Source organism: Hydra viridissima, unplaced genomic scaffold (genome assembly GCF_058129835.1).
Source record: "Hydra viridissima isolate aposymbiotic clone 2 unplaced genomic scaffold, HvirCarnegie_v1 scaffold_11, whole genome shotgun sequence".
NCBI lineage: Eukaryota > Metazoa > Cnidaria > Hydrozoa > Anthoathecata > Hydridae > Hydra > Hydra viridissima.
In genome coordinates, this window is record NW_028324310.1 from 3,646,642 (window position 1) to 3,662,112 (window position 15,471).

The 15,471-nt window shown below is 32.4% G+C and overlaps 2 pseudogenes; one reads left to right on the top strand and one right to left on the bottom strand.

Moving 5' to 3' along the window:
* LOC149881747 (uncharacterized) overlaps positions 1-15,471 on the top strand; it is a 290,985-nt pseudogene that overhangs the window by 256,723 nt on the left and 18,791 nt on the right.
* On the bottom strand, positions 11,715-12,845 carry LOC149881763 (uncharacterized; annotated as a pseudogene).

Consider the following 15,471-nt stretch of genomic DNA (forward strand, 5'->3'; position numbering starts at 1 on the left):
TACAAAGATAACTCCAATGAATCTGATACAATCTCTTCACCTAAGCCTCTCCAATCTAAAAGATCTCAAAACTACAAAGATAACTGCAATGAATCTGATACAATCCCTTCATCTGAGCCCTCTATGTTGGCTTAGAATTATTAATAGACTATTGAATTAAACACACTACAATGACAAAGGAACCTTTTTATTCTATTCTTATTATTGACAAATGAATTTTCAAAATTTAATATAATGGAACTGTGGCATCTAGCTTTCAACATTAAAACAAAAATAACAAACAAAAAAACAGAACCAAGAAATATCTCTGCAAATATTTAGCTTTAAAAATAAGAATCTCACCTTTGAAAAATATGACCAAAAAACTGAACATAAGATTTTATGGTTATTAGGTTTCACATTTGTGTATACTTTTCTGACAAAAAAGGAGTTTTGTTCAGGTTTATCTAAAGTTTGGGATGGAAAACCAAATTGTTAGAGGCATTTTTTTCTAGTTGTTGTGACTTTAAAACAAAGTTGTTGACTTAAATTTTTGCTCAATTGTTTTTGTTTAAAATGATTAAGAAAACTAATATTTAAATTGAAATGTGTTTTTTCTAGAAAGATTTCATATAAATGAAAATCCAAATTAGCCTCTTTCTCCCATTAAACAAATACATAAAAATATCAAATGATTTCTTTTAAAAAAAGATTCAAAAATTGTTTCATGGTGGTGCTATGGTATTTATTACTTTTGATTTATACTGTTGAGATTAAAATTCAAACTGTTGAGATTCAAAGTCAAAGCAAAGTTCATAGTGCCAAGATTGAGTTTTTTTGTTTAGTAATTGCAAAATAGAAATATTCTTCTGAGAAATTTTTTTTTTTTAACTAAAAAATAAACATGGTTTATATTGTAATCAAAAAAATTTAGAAAACAATATTCACCATTAACAAACATGATACTCAAGTATTTCTTGAATGCAATACTTAAAATCATAGCAATTATCTAAAAGATCCAATTCAAAAATGCTTACTGTTATAGTCAATCACACATTTCAGTAGCTGGCCTCCATAGTCAGGGTGATCAAGGTTTCGTTTGTACCTGTCTTTATGAGTAGTGAAAATTTGATCTAGGGCTTCAGTTATTTGCTTACTAAAAATGCTCCATATTGCACCCTTAAGAGCAATAAATTCAAGAGTACAATTAAATAATGGATGGGCTTTTGGGCTCATTGAAACAGGGAGCTGAGGACATGAGTTCTTAAAGTAATTGATATGTTGAACATGCAGTATTTAATGCTTATTCAAAGCAGGGTTGTTGTTATAGTGTTACTTTTAACTAATTGTATGGATAAAAAGATGTGATTATAGCGTTACTTGTAAATAATTGGATGCGTAAAAACGTATATGTGAATGTCAAGGGAATAAATTTGTATATAAATTATGTTGAATTTCACACAGATATATTTCACAAAGGCGTTTACGCATAATTATTAACGATCTTCTTTATGTGAAACTACAAGGAGCTTAAAACACTTTTAGTCATTGCCTTTAGGGCAAATATTTAACTTTGATTTATAAAGATGATATACAATACCTGGGAGAAGATGAAATTCCATTGGAGGAATAAGCATACTAACTTGTTTGATATCTTCTTGATCAAGGTTTAAGACTACATTAGGAAGATCTTTTACTTATTTCATATTTCCAATTTCTTTCTCAATGAATACTTCGTACTGCATCCTAAGGGATCTGATGTTTCATGGAGTTCCCTGACCTTTGAGCTCAGAATGTTTGCTTAAGTGCTATTGAATACCATAGACAATATTGGCTAACTTCATGTAAAATGTAATAAAGAAAGGCATGAATTGTTTTAAATAAACTTAACTTTTGTTTGATATTTTCATACATTTCTGAAACATTTTGTTTATCAGCAACCAGTAGCGTGCCCATGTTATATTTTCCCCATGTTCTACATGTTTTTATCAATTGAGGCTGAACTTGTTTTGACACTTTGACTTGCATTATTCAAGATAACACTCAAGCTGCATTTGAGGAAAAATTTTCCACCATTATTATGCATTTAGATAAGAGGTGGTGAAGTGATGGCTGAAACTCTGAGAAATAAATGAATGATTTTAAAAGAATTTAAAACTTTTTAACCACCCATTAATATTTTCCACCCAATAGTATTAAAACGCTTCAAAATGGAGGACGACAAAGTAAGGAGCGTTATTTGGAATTAATTGGAAAGGCTTAAAATCAATGATACTATTTTTGGTTTTGTAAAATTGGAAAATGCAGTCAAAAAATGTCTCGTCCTACTTCACCTACAACTGGCTTATTTACTCACCTGAGAAGTTATCATTGGAAAGAATCAGCAAAGTGTGATTAAAAGGCACAAAAAGCAAAAAGAATAAAAAAGGAAGAAAATAAAGCTGGAAAACAACTGTCAGTTTGTGTCAAAGATTGTGTGAAAACAGCATGGACATCTGATCACAAAAAAGCTAAAGAAATAACACGAGCTATTGGGCACATGTTGGCTTCTGATTACCTGCCATCTGATTTCGTAAAAGGACAAGGTTTTCAGGCACTTATGAAATTGGTTGTTCCTCAGTATCATATTCCGAGCAGGACCACTTTTTCTCGCAGTATTATGCCAACTATGTATATAAATTGAAACAAGAAATGATTGGTTGCATTACTACTAAGTTTGTTGGCATACCATCCTATTGCTTTTCCATAGACATATGGTCTTCTTATGCACTGGATTTCTATTTATCATTTTGTTTGATATATTTAACTGCTGATTTTCAAATGCGATCATATATGAAGAATAAACCATATATGGAGAATAAACCATTTGTGGCTGTGTCACATATGGGCAAAGTAATATTACAATCTCTTGAGAAGTCAATTGAAGATTGGTTGATATCAAGAGCAGTACCACTAAGAAGAACTTACCTTTCTTGATAAAAATTTGTAGACTTTTAGCATTAGGATAAGTATGGTTTGTTGATGATGACATTTTTAAATGAATTTTAATGTACACTTTCACTAGTTTGTTTAATTTTCTCGAACTTGAACATAAACGAAATCGATTTTTTTGTGATCTTGATCAAACTCGATCAAAGATAAAAAACCTAATTTCGCACAGCTCTAGTCCTTGTACCCAAACCCCAAGTGTTAAAGAGTTGATTATTTATCAGGATTAAGCAAATGCATATCTCAAAAGAGTTTCGTAGTAGTTATTTAAAGTTATTAAAAGCCAAAGTTTAAAAAGAAGCAAATCAGGTTTGTAATATTTTCTCTTATTTGGAAATAGAATTGCGTTGCTTGGTCAAGATTGAGTAGTGAACGCCTCAGGGAAGAACTAGCATAAGCCCTAAGAATGGAATTAGTAAAATTATTTTCGGACAGATGTCCAGAGTGAACTAAAGACTCACACAGATGAAGAAATGAAAGAGTCACGTCGATGAAAAAGTTTCTATGCTCAACGCCGCACACGCATAAGATCGTCAAACAGCCCTTCCTCAATCAATATTCCCTTATACATCAGAGTCATCAAAGTTATACCTAACGCTTTTATTTCCTTTAAATCTGAAGTCTCTGATCAAAGTTCTGATTAAGTTAAGATTCCACTAAACGCATTTCTATCCTTATTCTCTATGTTCTAGCCATAAGTTAATAATCACTTTAATATTGACATTTCTACTTTGAATAAGTTATTGCCTAGTGCAACTCTAGCCTAAAGTTCTTAAATCTAAACATATGTCAATAGTCGTTTTAAACTTCTAATCCCTGATTTAATCAAGATTCTCTTAAAGGTATTTCTAGTCCAACTTTCTTAGCATAAACCTACTGTGAATATTTGTTTTAATATTGACATTTTAATTCGGATCAAGTTTTTGCTCAGCGCACTTCTAGCCTGAAACTCTTAATTCTAACCTAATTTCAATATTCGTTTAATTATTGAAATTTCCGATTGGATAAAGATCTTCGTATATTTCTAGCCTGATTCTGTGAGTTCTAGCCTTGTGTCAACATCCGTTTTGATATTTACCATTCTCAGTTGGTTTCTGACCTGATTCTCTTAGTTATAGCCTAGTTTCAATACCCGTTATGTTATTTACCATTCTTAGTGAGTTTCTAGCTTGTTTCTCTTAGTTCTATCAGTGTCAATATTCGTTTTAATATTGTCTTATCTCAGTGTACTTCTAGCCTGATTCTCTATGTTCTGGGTTAATGTCAATATTCGTTTTAATATTGACTCATCTCTCTGTGTTACTAGCCTGACTCCCTTAGTTTTTAGCCTGATGCTCTTAGTTCTAGCTTATTGTCAATATCCGTTTTAATATTGACCTTTCTCATTGTATTTCTAGCCTGAGTCTCTTAGTTCTAGCCTGGTATCAATATTCGCTTTAATATTGACCATTCTCATTGTATTTCTAGCCTTAGTCTCTTAATTCTAGCCTAGTGTCAATATTCATTTTAATACTGACCTTTCTCAGTGTATATCTGGCCTGATTCTCTTAGTTCCAGTCCAGTGTCAATATTCGTTTTAATATTGACCATTTCCAGTGTATTTCTAGCCTGAGTCTTTTATTTCTAGCCTAGTGTCATTATTAGTTTTACTATTGACCATTTTCAGTGTATTTCTAGCCTGAGGCATTGAATTCTAGCCTTGTGCCGATTTTCGTCTTCTTACATTGACCATTCTCAGTGTATATATTGCCTGATTCTCTTAGTTCTAACCTAGTGTCAATATTCGTTTTCATATTGACCTTTTTCAGTGTATTTCTAGCCTGAGTCTCTTATTTCTGGCCTAGTGTCAATATTCGTTATCACATTGACCATTCTCAGTGTATTTCTAGCCTGAGTCTCTTATTTCTGGCCTAGTGTCAATATTCGTTATCACATTGACCATTCTCAGAGTATTTCTAGCCTGATTCTCTTATTTCTGGCCTAGTGTCAATATTCGTTATCACATTGACCATTCTCAGAGTATTTCTAGCCTGATTCTCTTATTTCTGGCCTAGTGTCAATATTCGTTTTTATATTGACCATTATCAGTGTATTTCTAGCCTGAATCTCTTAATTCTAGCCTAGTGTCAATATTCGTTTTAATATTGACACTTTTTAGTGTATTTCTAGCCCGCGTTTTTCAATTTTAGCCTTGTGCCAATATTCGTTTTCACATTGACCTTTCTCAGTGTATATATTGACTAGTTCTCTTAGTTCTAGCCCAGTGTCAATATTCGTTTTCACATTGACCATTCTCAGTATATTTCTAGCTTAAATTTTTAGTTCTACCTTAATGTCAATATATGTTTTTATATTGACTATTCTCAGAAAATACTTTTCTGCTAGTTGAAGTTCCAATCAATTTGTTCCGTTTACAGCCTAGTCTCATTATTAGTTTACACGTTTCTAGTCCAGTGTCAATATTTCCTTTTTCAAAATAGACCCTATTAATAGGATTAAGTTTCTGCTTGGATTATCTTTAGCCTTTTTCTCTTAGCTTTAGCTTTAGTTTTCCTATAATGTTTAAAAAAGATATACAAGATAATGAAGGTTTAACTCACAAGCCTCTTCCTTCTTTTTTATGATGTAGAAATAATAACCATAATTCATTTTGTTTTGTAGATTACTTGTTCGTATACAGAATACCTTGAACTTCTAGGATGTCTAAACCTGTTATTAAAAGTGGAGAAAGAAAAGGGCAAGTTCACAAAATCGACTTTTCAAATAGCAAAGTGCTGAGCTTGATTTGGGAAAACATACCGAACTTTGCTGTTATTACTGACAAAAACGGAGTTGGAATAACGCAGTTGCTTTATGAATTAAGGGATCATGCGATCGATATGCAAAGGAAAAGAATTATTGTATTTAGAAATGTTTTTTACTCTCAAAGTATTAGTGGCGGTATTACGGGATCTGATGTATTCCCAAATGATTATGACAGTTTTATACAATCATGCAAGAATTATGCAATAACTAAAGACGTTTTAGATAATTTAAAAGACTCTAGTATTGGTCAGGATTTGGTTAAAAAAATTGATAGCGGAAAGCTTTGTGATCCAAATGATGAAACATTTGACATCAACGTTGCTAAAATGATAATTTTATAGCCACTTGATAGTAATATGCTAAACGGTTCAGACCCTGTAGGCAATATATATCACGTGTTTCAATTGTTTGATGAAAAGATAAGAAGATTTAAACGCCACATAACTGATATCAGAAGGCTTGGAGATCATTGTGATTTCTATTGTAGAAAGGAAAACAAGGCTAAGGTAACTGCTGATTCTTACAAATGATTTCATAAGGAAGTAGCCAATCCAAAGTTCAAGGAAGAGCTTTTTGAAAAATATTGTGGAGATGGAGCTAAAGTTTGAACATCCATGTGAAGAGATTAACAAACTATTGCAAAAATACAACTTTACTTACCAACTTAAATGGAAAGCCAATTAGGACGGACGCAAAGAAATACAGTTTGTTAGAGTTACTAATGAAAATCTAATTCCGTTTTATGGGCTTTTTTCTGAAGAAAAAGTGATTTTGAGACTGGCTTGGGTATCTTATTTTAAGGCTGGGGAAAATGAACAACTTAACATTACCAGAATCAGTTTAATGATTTTAGATAAGCCAGATAGTCACTTAGATCCCACTTATTGTGAAACCTTTTTCAAAATTGTTTACGAAGAGTTTGTTAAGACTTTTAACATTCAAGTTTTAATAGCAACACATAGAATGGATACTGTCAATCTTGCACCTGATGAGTCTGTCTTTATTATGGAGAATGACCATGAAATCAGGTGTGACAAAAAAGAAGCATTCATTCGAATGAACTCATTTCTTAGACTAACAACGCTAATTCTGCATTATCAGACGGAAAGTATGTAATACAACGTAATGTCAATTATGTGCTTGTTCAGAACAAATACAATGCAAGGTTTTATAGAATTTTTTATCATAAACTTAACGAAATCAACAAACTAACAAAATATTCGGCTAAAACTATTTTTACTCCTGTTGGAACAAAGGTCAATCCTCCAAATGAATTAAATGAACTATATGCGTGTTTTAGCAAGTTGGATCTTAACTTGCCTAAAGTACAAAGTTGTAAAGATATAATTAACAAACTTAAGAGTAAAAATGATGTTGGAGGAGGTTGCGACATGTTAAAAAAAGTGTTTTATTACTTTTGATACTTGTCTACATTTTCAACTAATTAATTGAAAAACCAAACAGTAATGCTCTTATAAATTAAAAAACAAAAACCACTTTATAAAACAAATCAAAAAGTTATATTTATATTAACTAGGATATAAAACTTACAGAACTTAATTCATAACTCATTATATAACTTTCGTCTATAAAACAATCAATGTTTGTTAAGTAATATTTTTTATCAAGCTATCGTCGTGAGTTCCGAAAATCCTGAACTTAAAGAAAAAGTTTATTTTGGGATTTAGCGAGACACCATTCAAGCTAAGATATGCAAACCATTTAAAATCTTTTAATACGGTCAGGTATAAGAATGATACCGAGCTTTCGAAAGAAATTTGGAAATTCAAAGAAGAAGTCATTACACCTATTGTAAATTGAAAATTGTAAAGCGCTGCAAACCATAATTAGATTTAGGAGGTTGCGTTGATATTTTGATATGTTGATATTTTGTTAAAAAAAAGATTGTTATTGAAGTTTGTAAGTTTGAAAATATTAATAAAAAACTAGGCACAATAGAAATGTCAAAAGAAAAAGAAAATTTTGAGGAAACTCCAGTGATATATTAGGGCCTAATAGAAAAAGACAAAGCAAATAAGCCTAAAAATAGTCTCCATATCATAGACATGTATAGCATTGAAAACTACTTACGCATGCTGTTAATTTTGTTTTATCTCTTTTGTAAAGAAAAACATTCTCAAATTGAAACATTTAAGACAATAAAAAAACGGCTAGAGAAACTCTTGAAAAATCCCGAAGTAAGTACACAGGTAATCCAGATTACACAAGTCGAGAGTATGAGTCAAGAATGTACAAGCCAAGAACTCAAGAGTTTAAATGACATGGTTATTGATTGCGCTTCTAAAGCTATTGAAGCTTTAATTGAAAAGCTTAAAGGAAAAAAAAATCTGCTGCTAATGAAGTAAAACTTCATTAGAAAATATTGAACAAAGTCTTCAAGCTATTGATACAAAAGAGGTTATGTTAGTTATTGGCATTGAGATTAAATTTCCGAGAATTACTTTAAAAGGACTTAATTTTCCACTGTTTTTTAAAAAAAAGCAAAAGGCAAAAGGACATAACTTAACAGATGCAATTATTTACACTATATATGGAACAAATACATTTGGAAAAAAAAATGAAGATAACTTTTTTAATGCATTATGCTTGCTGCCAGCCAACCTTTTGCCAGCAAGCATTTTATTTTCAATGGACAACCTTGCAACTTCAAAACTTTTTAAAGAAAGTTTAGGGAAGAAAGGAAAGCAAAATGAGGAACTTCAGCCAACTCGTAAAAAGAGCTCGAATAACTTTTAAATGAAGGCGATTACAATAGATATGAAACATTAGACCAATTCATCACACCTCATAGTTTAATGTAAAATGCGGAATTAGAGGGTTAATATTTATATGTAATCATTTGATAACCGTATATACAGTTTTGGACAAAACATTTGCAACCAACATCGAACAATGCTAAAAAGTGTTCCTAATAAAGTCTTAAAAACGAAACGAACTTTACTACCACAGAAAAAAGTTCAGGAGTCTGAGTCAGAGCATGCCATGACATGAGCAATCAGCTGAAAGGTGACAGCACACAGGCAAAATTTCGTTGACAAGTGCCATTTTGCAGCGGACAAAACAAGTGCAACTTTTTTGATTTGTTGCATTTTCTTAAGTCTGGTCCGTGTCAACGTCATGGAAGTTTTTTAATAATTAAAGGAAGTATCCAGAAGTTTCCAAAAGTTTCCAAAAGCATGCAGAAGCTTCAAGAAGTTTCCAGAAGAAGCATCTGAAAGCATCCAGTAGCATCCAGAAATATCCAGGAACTTTCAGAAGCATCCAGACGCATCCAGAAGCTTCCAGAAGCATCGAAAAGAAACATCTAGAATCTTCCAGAATAGGTTCACACAGGTTCATTTTACTATATAAGAGACATGTAAATCGACATGAAATTCAGTCAGTATATGGAAGTCAATCAGTCAGTATTATCAAGACAGTTTATCGAAGTGAGTTTTATCAAAGTGTTTTATCGAAGAACATCAATACAAGAAGTAAAATAGAACAAGTGTTTCATTACATCAATACAGTCCACATCCAAGCAAGACGTTGTGTTCCACAGAGCATTATTGTATCATCACAAGGTAAATGTGACACGGTAAGCCTTGAGAAGCGTGATTAATTATTTTTTATATTTTTATGACTTCAAGTGCAAAAATGGCTCGCGACAGTCTTGGATTGGAACTTAGAAAGAAAATTATCGGCGATTAAGTAAGTGGAATGTCACAAAAAGGTATTTGTGATAAATATCGGGTGAAAAAATGGACCGTATCAAATCTGTTCCAAATATCGTTCTATGGGGAAGTTGGAAGCAGATAACAAAGATGGAAGACCGCGTATCACCACTTCTTGAGAGGATTCTATGATCGTCAGATCCGTCAAGAAGGATCCATGGATATCATCAGTCGAGATACAAAAGCAATTAGAGCTGCCTGTATCGGACCGAACAATCAGACGACGTGCTTTTGAAGCCGGATTGTTTTCTCGACGCCCTGCAAAGAAACCGCTGATTTCACTAAAAAGCCAGAAGAAAAGACTCCTGTTTGCTACATCTCATATTGACTAGAATGTGCAGAAATGACGAACTGTCCTGTTCAGTGATGAATCGAAGTTCAACATTATTGGGAGCGATGGCATTTGCCGTGTACGTTGACCGGCCGGAAAACGCCTCAATTTACGTTACTGCCATAAGACCGTGAAGCATGGGGGAAGCAATGTAATGGTCTGGGGGTGTTTTTCTGCTAACGGTCTAGGTCCAATACATCGAAACGATGGAACAATGGACTGTTTCATGTATAAAAATATCCTGAAAGATGTTATGTTACCTCATGCTGAAAGGAATATGCCAATAAAATCAGTTTTTCAGCAAGACAACGATCCGAAACACGCTGCAAAAGTAGGCAAGCAGTGGTTTCAAGACAACCACCAATCGGTGATGGATTGGCTGCCTCAATCTCCGGATCTCAACCCTATTGAGAACCTGTGGGAGATCGTCAACCGCAGAATTTTTTGTGAAGGTGTTCGTAATAAGGATCAACTGTTTGAACAAATTCAAAAGGCCTGGGCAGCGATTCCACAAAGTTTCATTGATCACCTGATCGAGTTTATGCCTCGAAGATGCAAGGCTGTGATCGACAACAAAGGACTCGCCACGAAATATTGATAGCGAAATACAGCTTGGTCAACAATTTGTCGAGTTGCACTTGTTTTGTCCAGAAGGAAATCAACTTTTTTTTAATACTTTTGATTAATTTATTAATTTTCGTGTACAAATAATGAACTTTGTGAGGTATAAAACTTGAAGAACTTTGTCTCTAAACAGTTACATAGCTATTTTTCTAAATTGAAAAAAGGCAGCATCTTTATATAAAGAAACTAAATTAGCATTATTTGGATGCAAACTTTTTGTCCAATACTGTATTTATATATATATATATATATATATATATATATATATATATATATATATATATATATATATATATATATATATATATATATTAGGGTACGTCACTTTAAAAAAAAGTGAGCAAAGAAACTTCTAGCATCAATATTGTAGTGCCAATATGTATAAAAAATAAAAATTGGAAAAAAAAATTGAAAAATTTTTTTTTACCTACCGGGGAACTGGTTCTTTTGTCACCGTAAAATCGTAAATTTTATATCAGAACGTAAAGGTTTTGAATTAAAAAAAGTTAAAAGTTCATTTTATTTGTGTATAACAAATGAAAAAAATAGGGAAATGATTGGCATCAAAAAACCAAGTTTAAACTAGGGCCGACGAGCTGGGAGCTCGGGGGGTTAGCAGATCATTTTTTTTTTATTTAGAAATTTCAAGTAATATTAAGTAATAACAAAAAAATTAGAAAGAAAAAAAACTTCTTTACCTACCAGGGAATTTGTTTATCTTTAAGATGTCAGATATGAAAAAGAAAAAAACAAATGACATTAATATTAACCATTTGTTTGGCATAGTGACATATTCATATTAAAACATATTAACTGTATATATAATCAAATTCAAGTGTCTGTTAAAAATATGTTTCTTAGATCTTTTTTAGAGTGCAGCTTAGGCATTAATAGTCTATAAGCCAACCTAGCCCTGACAAATCTATCTCTTCTCTCAAATCCACAAACAGATGCAGATGCATCTGTCACCTCTTTTACCGCTCTTTCAAAGGTATCTCTAAGAAATTGTCAAGATTTTTTGTAGGTATTTGACATGTAAATACAGGTTCTGATTTATCTTCTTTGTCCCAGTTGATCAGTTCTTGTATGGATATAGCTCCCAGATTGAGTTAGACCTTCTTCCTTATCCTGAATCGAGTGTCTCCATACTCCGAACTTTTCCGTATCTCTTTGATGGTTTTAGTGGCAAACCTCCTAGATTCTTTATCTGAGCAGGCTATAAGGAAAAGAATCAAAGATTTAGAATGAGCAAAATAAGCTCCATTTTTTATGTAGGGAGTAACAATTTCTTTTATCTCATCCTCCTGTTTTCTTAGCAGCCTTAACAGTGTTACTATGTGTTCCGGGGCCTCAACAATACTGTGTTTCACTTTGATTTTATACCACATGTGAAAATACACTTGAACTACCCATTTTAAAATTAAGTGAAATCTTCTTAGCACATCATCAGTAAAGCCATGGTTACTCATATGGAGAAAAATAATCGCTTCGCCAATAGTAAGCCATCTGCTATGAGAAAAATTGCAACACTTAGCCATTTTAAGATTTGGGTCCATCTTTCCTGTAGTCAAACATGTAATCAGTTTATAGCAGAGAGCTGAAACTGCTGACATTGAACTTAGAATTTTTTCAGGGATCTGGATTAATGGTTCTAACTGCGCAATAGGTTCAAATGTATCAAGTCTTTCCATACTGTTTACTTTTAAAAGAGCTTTTTCAACTGGTCCAGTAAAACTAACATTTGAATTGGTGGGTCCATCCAGAGTGACAATAATGTGCCTCAAAGGAAGCTCATTGCAATGTAGCATACAAATAGACCAGAAACACTTTCTACCTAACAATTGTTCAAGATTTGTCTACAAACCTCCATCTTTCCCTGAACCAGTTACAGCGTTTGTTGAATCTCCTCCTATTACTTCTAGAGATTTATGTACTCCCCGAGGAACCATCCAGTTAAATAGTCCTATAGCTGCTTGTTTAGCAGGCTTATTAGGAGGTATTGCCTTCATGGGTGTAAAATGTGTAATATAGTGACCGTCAGGTTCAGAAGTAACAGTAACGTGTTCTTCTTTTACAACTCTTTGATGAAATCGTTTTGTTACAGGGTTGTGCTTTAAAACTCTGTTAAAATCTTTTCTGCTATCAGCAAAAATACCTTTGATAGATTGTAATTGAAACTTCATTTCTTCAGATGTCTTTGCTTTAGTCATTACTGCTTTCCTAGCCCTAATAACTTTCTTAGGATTTACAGCTAAATTGGACATTTCAGGTGTTAAAAAGTTACCAAGAATAAGGTCTTGAAGAAAAGCTGAAACTACTGCTGATGTTGAAGCTGGTGAAATATCAAATCTCAAAGAAGCTTCAGCAGTATTACTAATGGACATAAAATTTAGTTTCCATTTATCTGTTGAAGCAGGTACATCTTCCATTTCTATTCTATTTGTATTATCATCACGTATGAAAGACTCAACATAATCTTTACTTTTTGAAGTTTCTTCCTCTTCTTTTTTTCTAATTTGTTTTTCTAGACTTGACTTTCTTTTCAGCTTCCTCTTTTCTAAAGAAACCTGTCTAGCTGTTTCCTTAGTATCTTTACAAGTCATTTGATATTTTGATAGTGACCCCGTTTTTTCTCTTTCAGCTTTTAACCAAATAAGTTCACTTTTTGGAATCTTATTATCCCTCGGACAACTACACTGAATATGTGCAAAATCTAGACAACTATTTAATTTTGAGCACTTTTCATTACATAAAGTGATTTCACATTTACAAGATGTAATGTCAAGCAATTGATCTAATTCAGTTTCCCATGTAGAAACAGTTTTTTGGGCTGCTTTTCCTCTAGAAATTTGACTAAACTTATTCCAGGCTAATTCTATTTTCTGTACCAAAGATATCTTGTTTATTACCACAGGAAACTTGAAAAGAGCATTCGATCTTGTCCACTGTTGAAGAACCAAGTCTGCTAATTGTACACTAAGTTCTCTTACAGACATAAGTCTCCTTAAAAATAAAACAAAGTGAATACAAGCAAATACAAACAATATTTCTGCAATCTTTAAATTTAACTTTTCATTACATGCTTGTAAATATCTTTTTCAATGAGCATACTTTCTTGTATTAAAAGACCCTTTCTCAGGATATCTCTAATAGAAGGCACTTCTGAAGGATTAAGATCATTACTTCCACCCAAATACAGTGAAAATTTGGACTCTTTTTTATCCAAATTGAATCTAGTAATTTTAGGAGCACTCAATCTTCCTATTAATGTTAAATAAATACTAGCAATTAACAAAACTGGATATCAACCAAACCGGAAGTAAAGTACTTTTGTACCGCATTTTCTTGTATGAGGTACATAAATGCACTTACGGAAGTAATTTATTTCCAGTTTTATCGATTGCTAGTATGAATAAACAAAAACATATCGTTAAAAAAGAATATTTCAGAATGTGATGTATTGTATTTTTTCCAGAGTACATACAGAATAGTACATTAGTACAGAAGTGTGTATTATGTACATTGTGCGCAAACTACACTTGTGTATTAATGTAATAAACGTAAAAAATAATGTGCACTTCTGTACAATGCAATAAATGTTGAGATAACTGGTGAATAAAAGTAAATACAAACAATATTTCTGTACAACGTAATAAATGTAGAAATAAATATTTAAAAATAACCTACAACTTTTCCGAACTTTAATTTTCTAAATATACAGAGCAGACGACACGGTTCTCAAAGTTGGGGGATTTGTGGGGAGCACAATCATCAACTACTAAAAAAGGTCCTCCATATCTAAAAACTTCAAAACTTTTGTTAAAAAAATAAAAATATTATAGAAAAAGTGAGGAGGCTTTATAGAAAAAGTGAGGGGAGGGGGCAGTGACCCCTTGATCCTCTGGCGTCATCAGCCCTGGTATAATCTCAATTTTTCAACGCCAATCATGTTACCTTTTTTTAATTGTTTGTTAGACACAAAGAACATCAAAATCGAACTAAACTCACTAAGTTATGACTTTTTTAAATTTGTGATTTTTTACAATCTGACATCTTCCTAAAAGAACGAGTTCCCCGGTAGGTAAAAAAAAATTTTTTCAAATTTTTTTTTCGAATTTTTATTTATTATACATATTGGCACCATAATATTGATGCTAGAAGTTTCTTTGCTAATTTTTTTTTTAAGTGATGTACCCTTATATATATATATATATATATATATATATATATATATATATATATATATATATATATATATATATATATATATATATATATATATATATATAATCCTTTTTCGACCTTAGAGCGACATGCTAATACATGCAGCCTTAAGGTGACAGTTCTCAAATCTCATAATTTTTTTTTAAACTTTTACGTTGGCATTGGTTTGCTCTTTCTAATCGAAAAACATCTTTTAAAACAGACTTGGTTTAAAATGCGTTTGCAGCAAGATATATATATATTACGGTCGCCGTAACGATATTGTATACTTTTAGGGTCGCCTTAAGTACATCTGTATGATTAGATCGTCCCTAGGTCGACCTCTTTATATCAGGAATATCGCCCTAGCGTAAGCTTATCACAAAAACAATCTGAAATTTTTTATAAAGCAAAAACTTATTCAAAATATTAATTCATTTTTAATTTGTTAATTCTGATTTCATAAAACCACATTAAAGTGAAAAGAATAAGAACGTAATAAGTAGCTCTCGTCATATTTTTCAATATATTTTAGGTCGTTGCTACTTGAAGCGCAATGCGCTCTATGCAGCCATATGCTATTCGGAGCGCAAAACTTTGTACGCATGCGCCAATTTTTTTTATTTTCTAAATCTTGTTGATGTTAACCCTATCCCCATCCCCATCCCTATGCCTATGCCTATGCCTATGCCTATCCCTATGCCTATCCCTATGCCTATCCCTATGCCTATCCCTATGCCTATCCCTATGCCTATCCCTATGCCTATCCCTATGCCTATCCCTATGCCTATCCCTATGCCTATCCCT